Below are 13,697 nucleotides of genomic sequence, written 5' to 3'. Positions count from 1 at the left end.
ACAAATGCAGTCCTGAGATTTTTTATCGAGTACTGGACTTGCCAGGGTGATTTAGTTTTTGACCCGTTTTAATTATCCTCCGGACCCTTTACATCCGGAGGTTACACTTGGTATTTAGTATATACGTTTTTTAACAAACTTGACATTCGGACCTTTTATATGCGAGTATTTTAGAAATACGCCAGATAATTTATTTATGGTAGCAATTGTATTGTTATTTTATTGTCTCTTTTTAAATACTAGTTAAGGGCTGAGATTTTTATAAAGTTTTATGCATCACCTTGTTGAAACTGCATTTTTGTACCTCGTTTTAATCGTGACAACGTGTTTTAGTTCTTTTAAGCATTGTGATTATTGTATTACGTCTCTGTTCAGTAAAGAATTTTAGATAAGGGCGCAAATAGCCATAGATGCTGACGCGCCCTTTTTAAACTCCACTAACCAACTAACTCTATCCCCCGGTCGTCCTGCAGGCCACAACGCTTCTCTCTCCCCTGGTGGACGGATGCCTGCAGAGATGCATTCCGAGACCGCAGACGTGTCTTACGCCAATTTGAACGCCTTCCGATTCAAGAAAATTTTGTCCAGTTAAAACGTCTTCGAGCCAAAGCTCGTCGCACTGTGTGCGATACTAAGAAGAGTCTTGGCCAATGTACGTTAATTCATTGAAAAAGAATGTCCCATCTAACATCGAATGGGTCAAAGTCCGTCGAATAATGGCGAATAATGTAATTCCGTGAATACTGACCAATGGAGTAACGACCACCAGTCCCATAGAAATTGCTGAAATATTTGCTACCACTTTTGCACACATAAGCAGCTCAAATAATTATGAACCGGAATTACTAAAAATCAAGAATGCTGTTGAAAAACTAACCCTGATCTTCATATCAGATTACACTGAACACTATAATGCACCGTTCGCAACCGAGGAGCTGGAGGCGGCACTAAACACATCCCTGACACCTCCCCTGGCCCTAATAACATCCACAACCGCAGGCTTCGACATTTTCCGCCAGCTGGAAGAACTTTTCTTCTGTCAATATACAACAGAATCTCGACAGAGGGTGTATTTCCATCTGCTTGGCTTTCCGCCATTGTAATCCCTGTCCAGAAACCGGGAGAGGATCCTTCTTTACCTGGCAGTTACAGGCCAATTTGTCTCAGCAACGGCGTATGCGAGGTTATGCAAAGATGATAAGCAAACGCCTGATGTGGGTATTCGAATCGGAAAACCAATTATCTAATATCCAATGTGGTTTTCGTAAGCACAGATCCGCCGCAGACCATTTGGTTTGGCTGGAGATCGCCATTAGATATGCTTTCCTCAAGAAGGAACATCTTATGGCCGTCTTCTTTGATCTAGGAAAGCCTTACGATACCATATGACGTTATGAATTCTGCAAACTGTGCATGATTGGGGACTTAGTGGTAGTCTACCAACGTCTGTTGCGACGTTCACGGCAGAGCGGTATTTCCTAGTTCGAGTAGGCACCACACTATCTAACGAACATCTCCAAGAAAATGGCTTTCCGCAGGGGTCTGTATTAAGCGTTCTTCTTTTCTGCATTGCGATCAATGGATTTGCCCACAGTGTGGTAGACCGAATATCTTCTCTGTTGTACGTTGATGACTTCAGTTTATGTTACAGCTCCTGATATCTTCCATCCATCGCACAGTGTTTCCTAGAGGCATAAAAGATGGCCAAATATACTAAGAGCTACTTTAACACAGTTTCATTTTGGAAATGCCGATAAGCTCACTGTATTATAATATCATATTTTTGTTTACCACCTGTGCTTATCTTAATATTTGGATTTATGAACGTTTTCGACACTTGGTGTGTGTCATCTTCAGATATGGGGCCTATGTGATTGTGTGTTGTGAAGCCCTAGTTTCTTAATTATGTTGTGTATTGCCTTGCATGATTTCTTAGTTTTCTATAGGCAGTATGTGGTTGGTTATTGTGATTCTTTTAAGTTCTATCTATTGCAAAACCCGTATAAGACAATAAAATTATGTTAAAAACATTATAACACATAATTATAAACAAATAAAACAAATAAATATGTATATATACACTTTATAGTGTTTTACAGTGTTTTAAAGTGTATATATACATATTTATTTGTTTTATTTGTTTATAATTATGTGTTATAATGTTTTAACATAATTTTATTGTCTTATACGGGTTTTGCAATAGATAGAACTTAAAAGAATCACAATAACCAACCACATACTGCCTATAGAAAACTAAGAAATCATGAAAGGCAATACACAACATAATTAAGAAACTAGGGCTTCACAACACACAATGACATAGGCCCCATATCTGAAGATGACACACACCAAGTGTCGAAAACGTTCATAAATCCAAATATTAAGATAAGCACAGGTGGTAAATAAAAATATGATATTATAATACTTTAACACAGTTTTTTACCCATTTTTGGTACCAGGTGAAAGATAATCTATTAACAATATATCAGGTCTACTTGCTTACCTTAGAACAGTGTTTCTCAACTGATGGCTCGCGTTCCCCTAGGATATACTTGAACAGTGAAGTGGTAGGCCCAGTTTTCTTCATCCATAATAAAGGCAGTTAATTTAACATATTATTAATATTCATACAGTTAATCTGTGCATTGCGTATTACAAAAAGTGTAGTATTATGTTCATGATTGTTTAATAGTAACTTTTTAATGATTGTCACACGTTAAAGTAACTTCGCTGTTTATTATATTTATTACTGGGGCACTTAATAAATAATAAAATCTAAATGAGCACGTACACAATACAGATTTAGAAACATTTTAGTTGGGTAAAGAATGTTCATTGATCACTGTCACTAGTGTTGATATTGGTCTCCCCTCCGAAAGTTGTGACTGCGATTGCAGTAGGCCTAGTTATGAGCTGTCCCTTGTTTGTTTCAGAACTCAATAGGTTTATGACTTCCACAGGTAGGATCCTCTTCTTGTCGTTTGTTCGGTACTGTTGGTGGAGGTACGTTATAAAAGGGTCAGAAGTGGCAAGGAGTCGATACAATACATCCCGATTAGTGGCCTGTCTTGAAATCTTTATAGCATGGTGTTCACGACATTGCTTAAGGTGTTTATTCCTTGCTTCTTGGGCTTCTTACGACATTTGTCCAATTGGAATTAATGCGTCGGAAATAATGGCCGACCCATGAATGAGTTTTATGTACAGTGACAGGCATGGGATACTAAGAGTACAGCGAGACAATTAATCTGGCAGTCTTGCTTGCATATTTTTCAAAATCATTTGTGTTTATTTCGAATCCACAGTGTTGTTGTATAAGAATGTAAACACACAACAATTATCACTTGAGGACAACACAGCATCACTTGAAATGAGTACACAGGCCCGGAGTTTAACACAGCTCTTCTTGTCACTCCAGTTGTGAATACGACACTTCTATTAAGTTTTTAGGTTAGTTATTTTTTAAATGAAGAATGAAAATGTAATAAACGGGGCTTTGTACTTCCAGGCTGAAGCTTTAACAGCAGCAGAAATCTGTAACAAACAGCAGATTCGCGTCACCAAGGTCAGTATCACAGTTGGTCACGTTGAAGGTCATAATAAAAGTCCGCCAGGAGAGCCAATATTTTCACTGCTGATTTTTGTTTCCAGGCCAACCTTTGTCGTAACAACATTGCTGCACTTGCCGAGAGCAGGACAACTCTCTGTGAAAAAGAAATGTATTTAATCCAACAGAAATATAACCAGGAGCAACAACTGCTGGAAATGAAAATGGAAACAGAAACTAAAACAAGAAGCACTTAGAGAAAAATTAATGTACTATAAAGAAAAAAGAAAGCCTGTTGAGGATGAATAAGTTAGCTGCAGTGTATTTTGTTTGTAGAAGTTTGATAGAAATGTATAGTTTAAACGTGTTTGAAGTACTGTATGTAACTAGTTTAAAAATAAAACTTTTGTAGTACTTACAAGGGAAGTGTTGTTGTGCAAATGCGTTCCTGTAAGCTGCTGCAGTTTGTTCATTTTCCATGTGAATAGGAACAAGATTCTGGTTTCTGATGTGCCTATTCGTTCTTCTTTCTGTGATGTACTGATGCAGTGTCAAATCATCTGGAGGAAGTTGATCCCTTGTCTCCACTGCAATGTTGTGCAACACTGCTGTCGGCACAATTATCGTCAAGGTTGTTTGTCGTTTAGTTCGTAGCCCCAAACTAGAACCGGAAAAGTCTCTTCCACACACTTATCATCCTCTCTACACAGTTTCTTGTCCTAATATGTGCTGCATTATAATTGTGCTGGGGTCTTGTTTCGGGATGAAAGTATGGTGTTAGTAGATACTTTCTTAAGGGGTATCCACTGTCACCTAAAAGGATACTCTCATCAATTGCTCCCATTTCAAATCGAGCTCTGATATGCGAGTTGCTGAATATTGTGCTGTCGTGTACTGATCCAGGCCATCTAGCTACTATGTCTAATTAGGAGGTTGGCATTGGTGACCTGGACATTAACAGAAAAGTAACCTTTTCGATTACGATATATTTCTGCCCTATTGCCTCCAGGTGACTGAATCTTTATGTGCGTACAGTCTATTGCACCCACAATACCAGGAAAATTGCACATATAAAACTTTTGTACAATACTCGGGCGTTCTTGTACTAAGGGAGTTTTACGTACTTTCTTCTCATTGATGCTATTGCTGCAGAAACTTTACTAATAATTCTACTTACTGTAGATTTTGAAATTCCAGCATTATCTCCAACCATTAAATGAAAGGATCCAGTGGCATAAAACCTTAGAGTTATCAGTACCTGCTGCATTGGAGATAGAGGTGTGTTTATGTTGGTCGGGTATTCTAACCTCTCTTGTATTTCTTCCACAATCTTACCGACGATAGTTTTGGACAATCTATATCTCTTCAAAAATTCTTCTTCTCGCAAGTTTTCAAAATATTTCGTCTTAAAGCTCTTTCCCTATTAGGAACGGCATTCAGATGGTCTAAATAGAACAATTCCACATCAAAAGCATTATTTACGTCCGCCATTTTCAACTGTTTAGCAGTTAAGCTTTTAATATCAGGGAGATGGGATGTTAATTTAACACAGAGTTTACTCTTTGTTAGAGCTTACATTTGTTGATGGAACAGAATTTCTGTTAAATCAAATGTTAAACTAGTTTAACAACGTGTTAAAAATTAACATTTGTTGATGAAACTGCCTGACACCATGACATTCTGGAAAGTAGGAAAGTCTCTCACTTCCTGAACCTTTCTGCTTCCAGGCTGCATGCCTGCAGCACTGATCACATGTCCCAGGTACACCAAACTACTCTTCAAGAAGGCGCACTTCGCGAGGTTAAACTTGAGACCCACCTTGCCACTAGTTTCAGGACCCTCTCCAGCAGCCTCTCCTAGTCAGACTCGACGGTCTTTGTTGGGATTAGATCAGCCATGTTCGCAAGCACGGAATTAACTTCTAAACCGACATATTGTTGATGTTGCGCTGAAATACTGCGGGGCCGTTCGCCAGTGAAACTCTGAAATATTCATAGTGCCCATTTGGAGTAACAAATGCAATCTTCTGAATTGGGTCCGCATGTATGGGTATCTGATGATAGACTTGTACCAGATCCAAATTAGTGATATAACACCTTCCTGCTAGCTTGTCTAGGTGATCACTGACCAAGGGCATTGGATAACAATCCATCATAGTCCGGTTCAATGCCCTATAATCTTCTCACAAGTGACTCATAATTATTTTTATGTGTCAGTAATATTGGGCTCATATACTGAGGTTCGGACGCCGTTATGTCGCCGCCAGGCAACAAACTTTGCACTTTTCCCGAATCGTCGGTCCCTCGGCAGTTGAAAGTCTGTAGCGACGGTGATATCTGATTTTTCACCTCTCCCAGACTTATAATATTCTTGGCTCTCTCTTCCACAACTGCCGGTCGAGGTGGGTTCCTCCAAGTGGTGACCGGGGGGTGCAATGGTGGCTCTCGTGCTCTTCTTTTCGGCCATTTTTCGTCCTATCACCATCCACTCTTCTTCGTTCTCTCTTCTTTTTCATCACTATTTCTCTCTTCCGGCCGCCATTGCATTCGGAACGCCCACCACATCATCACAGCCATTTTCACCTCTCCATCCCCGCTGTTTTTGTTCTTGCCACGTCCGCCACCATGACGGGATTTGTTAACAATGCCTGATGAGGCTTTATTCTTCTTCCCCTTCTAATTCTTATATCTATTATTAGGTTAAGTTTCTTAGGTTTATAACTCCCGTCTCACCAGCGGGGATCTTTGCTATCTCCGTGGTCCTGTCCCACGGTTTCGAGCGCGACTTCCAACTTGTGTGGCCCGACAGGGCGCCCAGCAACGAAGCAATAGTGGACCCTTCATACTGCCCCTATATGCAAGTTTAGGGGCAGAGCCCGGACCAGTAGTCATGTACACTCACGTAGAACCCCAATGGGGGTCCGGAGCGACTTAAACGTCCCGGTGACCGACTCTGCTCGCCGGGGCGAATATATCGCTCCGACGTGTTACCGCTGACGTATGGGTGTCGCAGTGTAATCAACCACAAGTCCCCTGAAGCTGCGTGCGGTCTCGGATTGCTCCGGGTTTGGGAGGGTCGGTCGGAGTTAGCCGCAGTAGTCTGGCACTTGTATTCGGTGTAGAGTGGGGAGCCACGGGCGGTTATTCCCGTGGTAGGGGCATAAAACTGCGACACGCCTCTGGTGTAAGACTTGCCATTAGGTGTGTAATGACCAGTTTGAAGGGTAACTTGCGTGAAGTGGGTTGCTTGGGATCGGGCTGTTGGGGGGGTCCCCACGGCCGGCACACACCGCGAAGAATTCTTAGGTGTTTTTTCTTTCGCCCCCCCCCCGGTGGTAGGCTGACGCCGACAGTTCTGTAGGGGGGGCCAGTTCAAAATGGCCTCTTCGCGCTCCTCTTCTCCTCCCTCAGAAAAAAATAATAAAAAAACAGAAGACAGGAATTGATACGACTGGTGGTCAAATTTTGACGAAAATTGCTATGGACTTGGACCCTGAGAAAGTAACTGTCAAAGTGCCGCCTCCGAAGTTTATCAGTATCACCTTGGACGGAACAGAAAAAACAATGAAAAACATTAGTCCATTTTACGTGAGACGCGCACTCGACGGACTCGTTGGGAAGGCCAAAAATGCAACTCCCCTACGCAACGGTAGTCTCCTCGTCGAGACGGTATCTCCAAAACAGAGTGAGACGCTGTTGAAAGCCAAGTTGCTAGGGTCTTACCCTATTAAAGTCGAACGTCACTCCTCGCTGAACACCACGCGGGGAGTAGTGCATACGGATTCTCTGGACGGTATGTCTGATGAAGAGATCCAACTAGAACTGGCGGAACAGTCTGTGTCCAAGGCTTACCGTTTATTACGTAAGCGGGACGGACAGACTATTCCGCTGAGCACTGTCTTTTTGACCTTCGAAAAGCCTGTCCTACCAGAGTACATCCTTGTCGGGTACGAGCGTGTCCCAGTTCGTGCGTATGTGCCGAACCCAATGTGGTGCTTTAGGTGCCAACGGTTCGGACATACGCAAAAACGTTGCACAAACAACATCGTATGTGCAAAGTGCGGCGGTTCTGACCATGGGGAATCCCCGTGTGCCAGCGCCGAGCACTGTGTGAATTGTGCTGGGGACCACGCCTCCAATTCTAAAAATTGCCCGAAGTATATGGTAGAGAAGGATATCCAAGAACTGAGAGTCCGAGAAAATATTACGTTTTTCGAGGCGCGTAAGCGTATTTTAGATCAACAGAAAAAGGCGACGGAAAAGTCCTATGCAGCAGTTTTGCAAAAGGCAACACAAGCAATAGATGTATTTACGCAAACGCCACCTCTCGTTAGTATACCTGGGAAGCGTATTGAAATCGCAACCCAGACGTATGTAGACGTTGCCACTCAGACTGCTGAGTCAGACGACTCGTGTGGCCTTGACATAAGGCCTTATATTCCAAAAAAGATTATTACCGTGGCGACAGAGAAAGACTCTACGCCTGGTAGATCGCCGCGACGTCGCGCTCCCTGTTCTGGTGACGGGTCGAGATCACGGTCTCGATCAAGATCACGATCGGGCGTGCGGCGATCTGCGAGCGAATCCCCACGGTCGAAGACCAAGCAGTCTCAGTCAACGGCACGAAATCCTAGAAAAGATAAGAGAAAATCACCCGTCAAGCCACCATGATAATTTAGATCCACATAATGACTTATATCATACAATGGACTGTGAACGGTGTACGCAGCAGATATGCAGAACTACAGCAATTGATCTATCGTGAGAACCCTGCTATTTTATGTCTACAGGAGACACACCTCCGACCTGAACATTCCCTGAAAATCTCGGGATACAATGTTTCCCGGTATGACCATCTTGCCAGTATTCGTGCTAACGGAGGTTGTGCCCTCCTCCGCCAGAGTATCTTTTCCTCTTTTCTAAACATTAACAGTCCTCATCAATGCATAGCTGCCAGAGTAACCTTACCTACCATACAGTTTTCAATAGTCTCCGTTTATATGCCCCCAGATACACCCTTTACAGTATTTGAAATTGAACATATTCTTTCACAGGTACCTGCACCATATCTCTTGGTGGGGGATTTCAATGCATCCCACCACTCATGGGGCTCAAATTCCGATGACGAGAGAGGAAATAAAATAGCAGAGGTATGTACCCGTCTAAATCTTGTTACCCTGAATTCAGGGGAAGCAACACACCTTTCCTTGGCTTATGGTACATACTCCATGATAGATATCTCCATTTGTAGCCCAGTTTTGTCCACGCATTTCGAATGGTCTGTGATTCACGACCTACATGGTAGTGACCACTACCCCATCCGAATGCGTATGTCCGCTTTACGTCCTGCGGAATCTCGATCTCCAAACTGGGTTATTAAAAAGGCGGACTGGGTCGGATTTTCGGAGTCCATATCATTCGATGATAACGGATATGAAAGTGTGGACTACGTAGTAGACCATTTCTCAAATATGGTTATCAAGTCAGCGGAATTATCTATCCCCCGGTCGTCCTGCAGGCCAAAACGCTTCTCTGTCCCCTGGTGGTCGGATGCCTGCAGAGATGCAATCCGAGACCGCCGATGTGCCTTACGCCAATTTGAGCGCCATCCGACCCAAGAAAATTTTGTCCAGTTTAAACGTCTTCGAGCAAAAGCTCGTCGCACTGTATGCGATGCTAAGAAGACGTCCTGGACAAACTACGTCAATTCAATGAAAAGGAATGTCCCATCTAACATCGTATGGGACAAAGTCCGCCGAATAATGGGGAAACGTAGTTCTGTAATTCCGGGAATAATAAGCAATGGATTAACGACCACCAGTCCAATAGAAATTGCAGAAATATTCGCTACCTCGTTCGCATAGATTAGCAGCTCAAATAATTATGACCCGGAATTTCTGAAAATCAAAGATGCTGCGGAAAAACGAAACCTCAATATTATATCAGATAATACAGAGTACTACAATACACCGTTCACATCCGAGGAGCTGGAGGCGGCACTAAGCTCATCCCCTGACACCTCCCCTGGTCCTGATAACATCCATAACCGAATGCTTCGCCATCTTCCGCCTGCTGGAAAATCCTTTCTTCTGGCAATGTATAACAGAATCTGGACTGAGGGAGTGTTCCCATCTGCTTGGCGTTCCGCCATTGTAATCTTGTCCAGAAACCAGGAAAGGATCCTTCTTTGTCTGGAAGCTACAGACCAATTTCTCTCGCCAACTGCGTATGCAAGGTTATGGAAAGAATGATAAGCAAACGCCTGATGTGGGTACTCGAATCGGAAAACCGATTATCTAACATCCAATGTGGTTTTCGTAAGCACAGATCCGCCGTAGACCATCTTGTTCGGCTAGAGACCGCCATTAGAGATGCTTTCCTCAAGAAGGAACATCTTGTGGCGGTTTCTTTGATCTAGTAAAGGCTTACGATACCACATGGCGGTATGGCATTCTGCAAACTCTGCATGACTGGGGACTTCGTGGTAGTCTACCAACGTTTATTGCTAAGTTCATGGCAGAGCGGTATTTCCGAGTTCGAGTAGGCACCACACTTTTTAACGAACACCTCCAAGAAAACGGCATTCCGCAGGGTTCTGTATTAAGCGTTCTTCTTTTCTGCATTGCGATCAATGGAATTGCCCACTGTGTGGGTAACCGAGTATCTTCTCTGTTGTACGTTGATGACTTCAGTTTATATTACAGCTCCCGATATCTTCCGTCCATCGGCCGACATTTGCAGCTGGTCATCAACGTACTATCAGAATGGGCTGTTCGCAATGGCTTTAAATTCTCCACTCAGAAGACGCAGTGTGTCCACTTTTACAACCAACGTGGACTACATCCACATCCCGAATTGCGTCTGAATGGAGTGGAATTGCAATATACAGACACTGCGAGATTCTTGGGCCTTATCTTTGATTATAAGTTAACGTGGGAGGCGCATGTACGTGATTTGAGAAGGCGTTGCGAGAAATCCTTAAACATCTTACGCCTTTTGTCAGGGGTCCGATGGGGTGCAGACCGTACAGTGCTTTTACGCCTTTACCGAGCCCTTATTCGATCAAAGCTGGATTATGGGTGTTTTATTTATGTATCAGCAAATAACTCTAAATTACGTCTTTTAGATACTGTACATCACCATGGGATACGACTCGCTACAGGGGCCTTCCGAACCAGTCGGATAGCGAGCCTGTATTGTGAAGCAGGAGAACCATCACTGTATCGGCGACGTCATATTTTGTTGTGCTCATATGCTGTTAAGCTCCGCTCGCAGCCTGAGCACAACTCTTACGACTCTTTCCATCATTCGTCTCTTTACGGCCGATACAGTGAAAATCCACGGAGACCTCGTCCAGCAGGTGTGCGGTTTCGTGAACTGCTCTCTGAGCTGGATATACATCTACCATCAGTCCGCACACTGGAGTATACCACCACTCCACCGTGGATTATGCGACGTCCCATGTTTGATATAAGTCTGAGCCGCTGTTTTAAGAATTTTACACCAGCTTTTGTTTATAGACTTCGTTTTAGTGAACTTTTATCCCGATATCCAAATTATTCATTAATTTTTACTGACGGATCCCGGATAAATGATTGTGTTGGTTGTTCCTACGTTACAAATGGAGAGATATTTAAATACAGACTAAGCCAATATACTAGTGTTTTTACTGCTGAACTCTATGCTTTTTACAGAGTTTTATTGTTTTTAATTAGGCAACCTCGGGGCAGATTCCTTATCTGTTCCGACTCTTTAAGTGCCATCGAGTCCTTGCAGTCTTTTAATTGTGATGATCCGCTTGTCTTAAGAACTCAGCAACTGCTCCATACTCTCCTTTGCTCTGATTATGAGATTGGAGTAGTGTGGATTCCTGGCCATGTAGGGATTGCAGGAAATGAGGCCGCGGATGCTGCAGCCAGGGCTGGCGCACCGGATGGCTCTCTGGTATATTGGCGCGAGAGGAGACAGGACATTCGAAACTACTTGAAATATACAATTTGGTGGCAATGGGAAGGAGAATGGTCTGCACAAGAGGGAAACAAATTACGAAATATAAAGAATACTGTTCGAGTTTGGGATTCGTCTACAAGAGCGTCGCGACACGAGGAGGTTTTACTCACCCGGTTGAGGATTGGCCATTGTCATCTGACACACGGCCATCTCCTACGTGGCGAACCTCAGCCGGAGTGCGATATGTGCTATGTTCCACTTACTGTGGAACACTTTTTATTACGTTGCAGGAAATATGACCATGCACGGAGGCAATATAGAATTCGGCCGAGATTACGTGACGCTCTTGGAAATGATTTTAATTGTGCAAATGCAGTTCTGAGATTTTTATCAAATACAGGTTTGGATAAGGTGATTTAGTTTTTTTATTGATCCGTTTTACTCATCCTCCAGAGTCTTTACATCCGGAGGTTACATTTGTTGTTTTATATTTGATTTTACATTGTTGACATTTCGGACTTTATACATCCGAATATTTTATAACATTTTATGGTTTTAAAATATGATTGACAAGTTATCTCTGGTGGCCTTAGTTTTATTGTTTTATTTGTTAGTCTTGAATACCAACTAGTGTGGTAGAATTGCTCACTTTTATGATTCTGTAGAAATCACCTTATGTATACTGCATTTGTGTGCCTCGTTTTATCGTGACAACGCTTTTTAGTTCTTTTGGCACTCTGATTATTATATTATTTATGTATTTGTTACATTAAGAATTTTAGATAAGGGCGCAAATAGCCATAGTAGCTGACGCGCCCTTCTTAAACCCTACTACTACTTCTTCCACAACTGGCCTAACTAGTTGTTGACCAAACTCTAGCATATAGAGCCTTCTTACATTATGCTTCTTCTTATTCCAGTCCGGATCGAGGTGGGTTCCACGAAGTCGGTGACCGGGGGGTGCAATGGTGGCTCTCGTGCTCTTCTTTTCGGCCATTTTTCGTCTTATCACCAACCACCCCTTTTCGTTCTCTCCTCGTTTTCATCGCTATTTCTCCTTGCCGGCCACCATTGCATGCAGAACGCCCACCACATCACAGCCATTTTCACCTCTCCATCCCCGCTGTTTGTTTTGCCACGTCCGCCACCATGACGGGATTTCTTAAGAATGCCTGCTGAGGCTATATTCTTCTTCTTCTTCTTCTTCTTCTAGTCCATTATATTCATTCTTAGGTTAAGGTTCTTAGGCTTATAACTCCCTTCTCACCAGCGGGGATCTTTCCTATCATCGTGGTCCTGTCCCACGGTTTCGAGCGCGACTTCCAACTTGTGTGACCCGACAAGGCGCCCAGCAACGAAGCAATAGTGGACCCTTCATAATGCCCCTATATGCAAGTTTAGGTGCCGAACCGGGACCAGACGTCAAGTACACTCACGTAGATTCCGACTCTGCTCGCCGGGGCGTGTATATCGCTGCAACGTGTTACCGCTGACTTATGGGTGTCGCAGTATTATCAACCACAAGTACTATGAAGCTGCGTGCGATCTCGGATTGCTCCGGCTTTGGGAGGATAGGTCGGAGTTAGCCGCAGTAGTCTGCGGTTGTGTTCAGTGTAGAGTGGGGAGCCACGGGCGGTTATTTCCGTGGTAGGGGCGTAAAACTGCGACACGCCTCTGGTGCAGAACTTGCCGTTAGGTATGTAATGTCCAGTTTGAAGGGTAACTTGCGTGAAGTGGGTTGTTTGGGATCGGACTGTGGGGGGGGTCCCCACGGCCGGCACAGACCGCGAAGAATATCCTGGTGTCTTTTTCTTTCGCCCCCCCGGTGGCAGGCTGACGCCGACGGTTCCGCAGGGGTGGCCAGTTCAAAATGTCCTCGCGTTCCAACCTTCCTTCAACTCAACATAGTAATAATACAAAGAAAAGGAAAGTGGCTGATTCCATTATGATTAACCCCGACGCAGTAAAGATTGTTGTGCCGCCTGCGAAGTATATCAACGTGACTCTTGACAGCACCGAAAAGACGATGAAAAACATCAGTCCGTTCTACATCAAGCGCGCACTCGATCAGTTGGTAGGAAAGGTCAAGAATGCAACTCGCCTCAGAAATGGAAGTCTCCTCATAGAAACATTAAATCCGAAACAGAGTGAGACTCTACTAGAGGCGAAGTTGTTAGGCTCGTACCCTATTCAGGTTGAAC

The 13,697-nt window shown here is 43.5% G+C and overlaps 1 protein-coding gene across 4 annotated transcripts in view; it reads left to right on the top strand.

The window, feature by feature from the left end:
- LOC138716553 (myb/SANT-like DNA-binding domain-containing protein 3) overlaps nt 1–13,697 on the top strand; it is a 334,664-nt gene that overhangs the window by 71,814 nt on the left and 249,153 nt on the right. Inside the window, exons 5-6 of one of the 4 annotated variants that reach the window (XR_011329714.1) lie at nt 3,509–3,565; nt 3,652–3,963. The exons of the other annotated variants lie outside the window; for them this stretch is intronic. The gene's annotated coding sequence lies outside the window, so the exon portion shown is untranslated. Of the gene's footprint in view, nt 1–3,508; nt 3,566–3,651; nt 3,964–13,697 lie in introns of those variants that run through there. 4 annotated transcript variants of the gene reach the window in all.

The sequence above is a fragment of the Periplaneta americana genome, chromosome 16, assembly GCF_040183065.1.
Source record: "Periplaneta americana isolate PAMFEO1 chromosome 16, P.americana_PAMFEO1_priV1, whole genome shotgun sequence".
In the NCBI taxonomy this organism is placed as follows: Eukaryota; Metazoa; Arthropoda; class Insecta; order Blattodea; family Blattidae; genus Periplaneta; species Periplaneta americana.
This window is presented reverse-complemented; position numbering and strand designations above follow the sequence as displayed.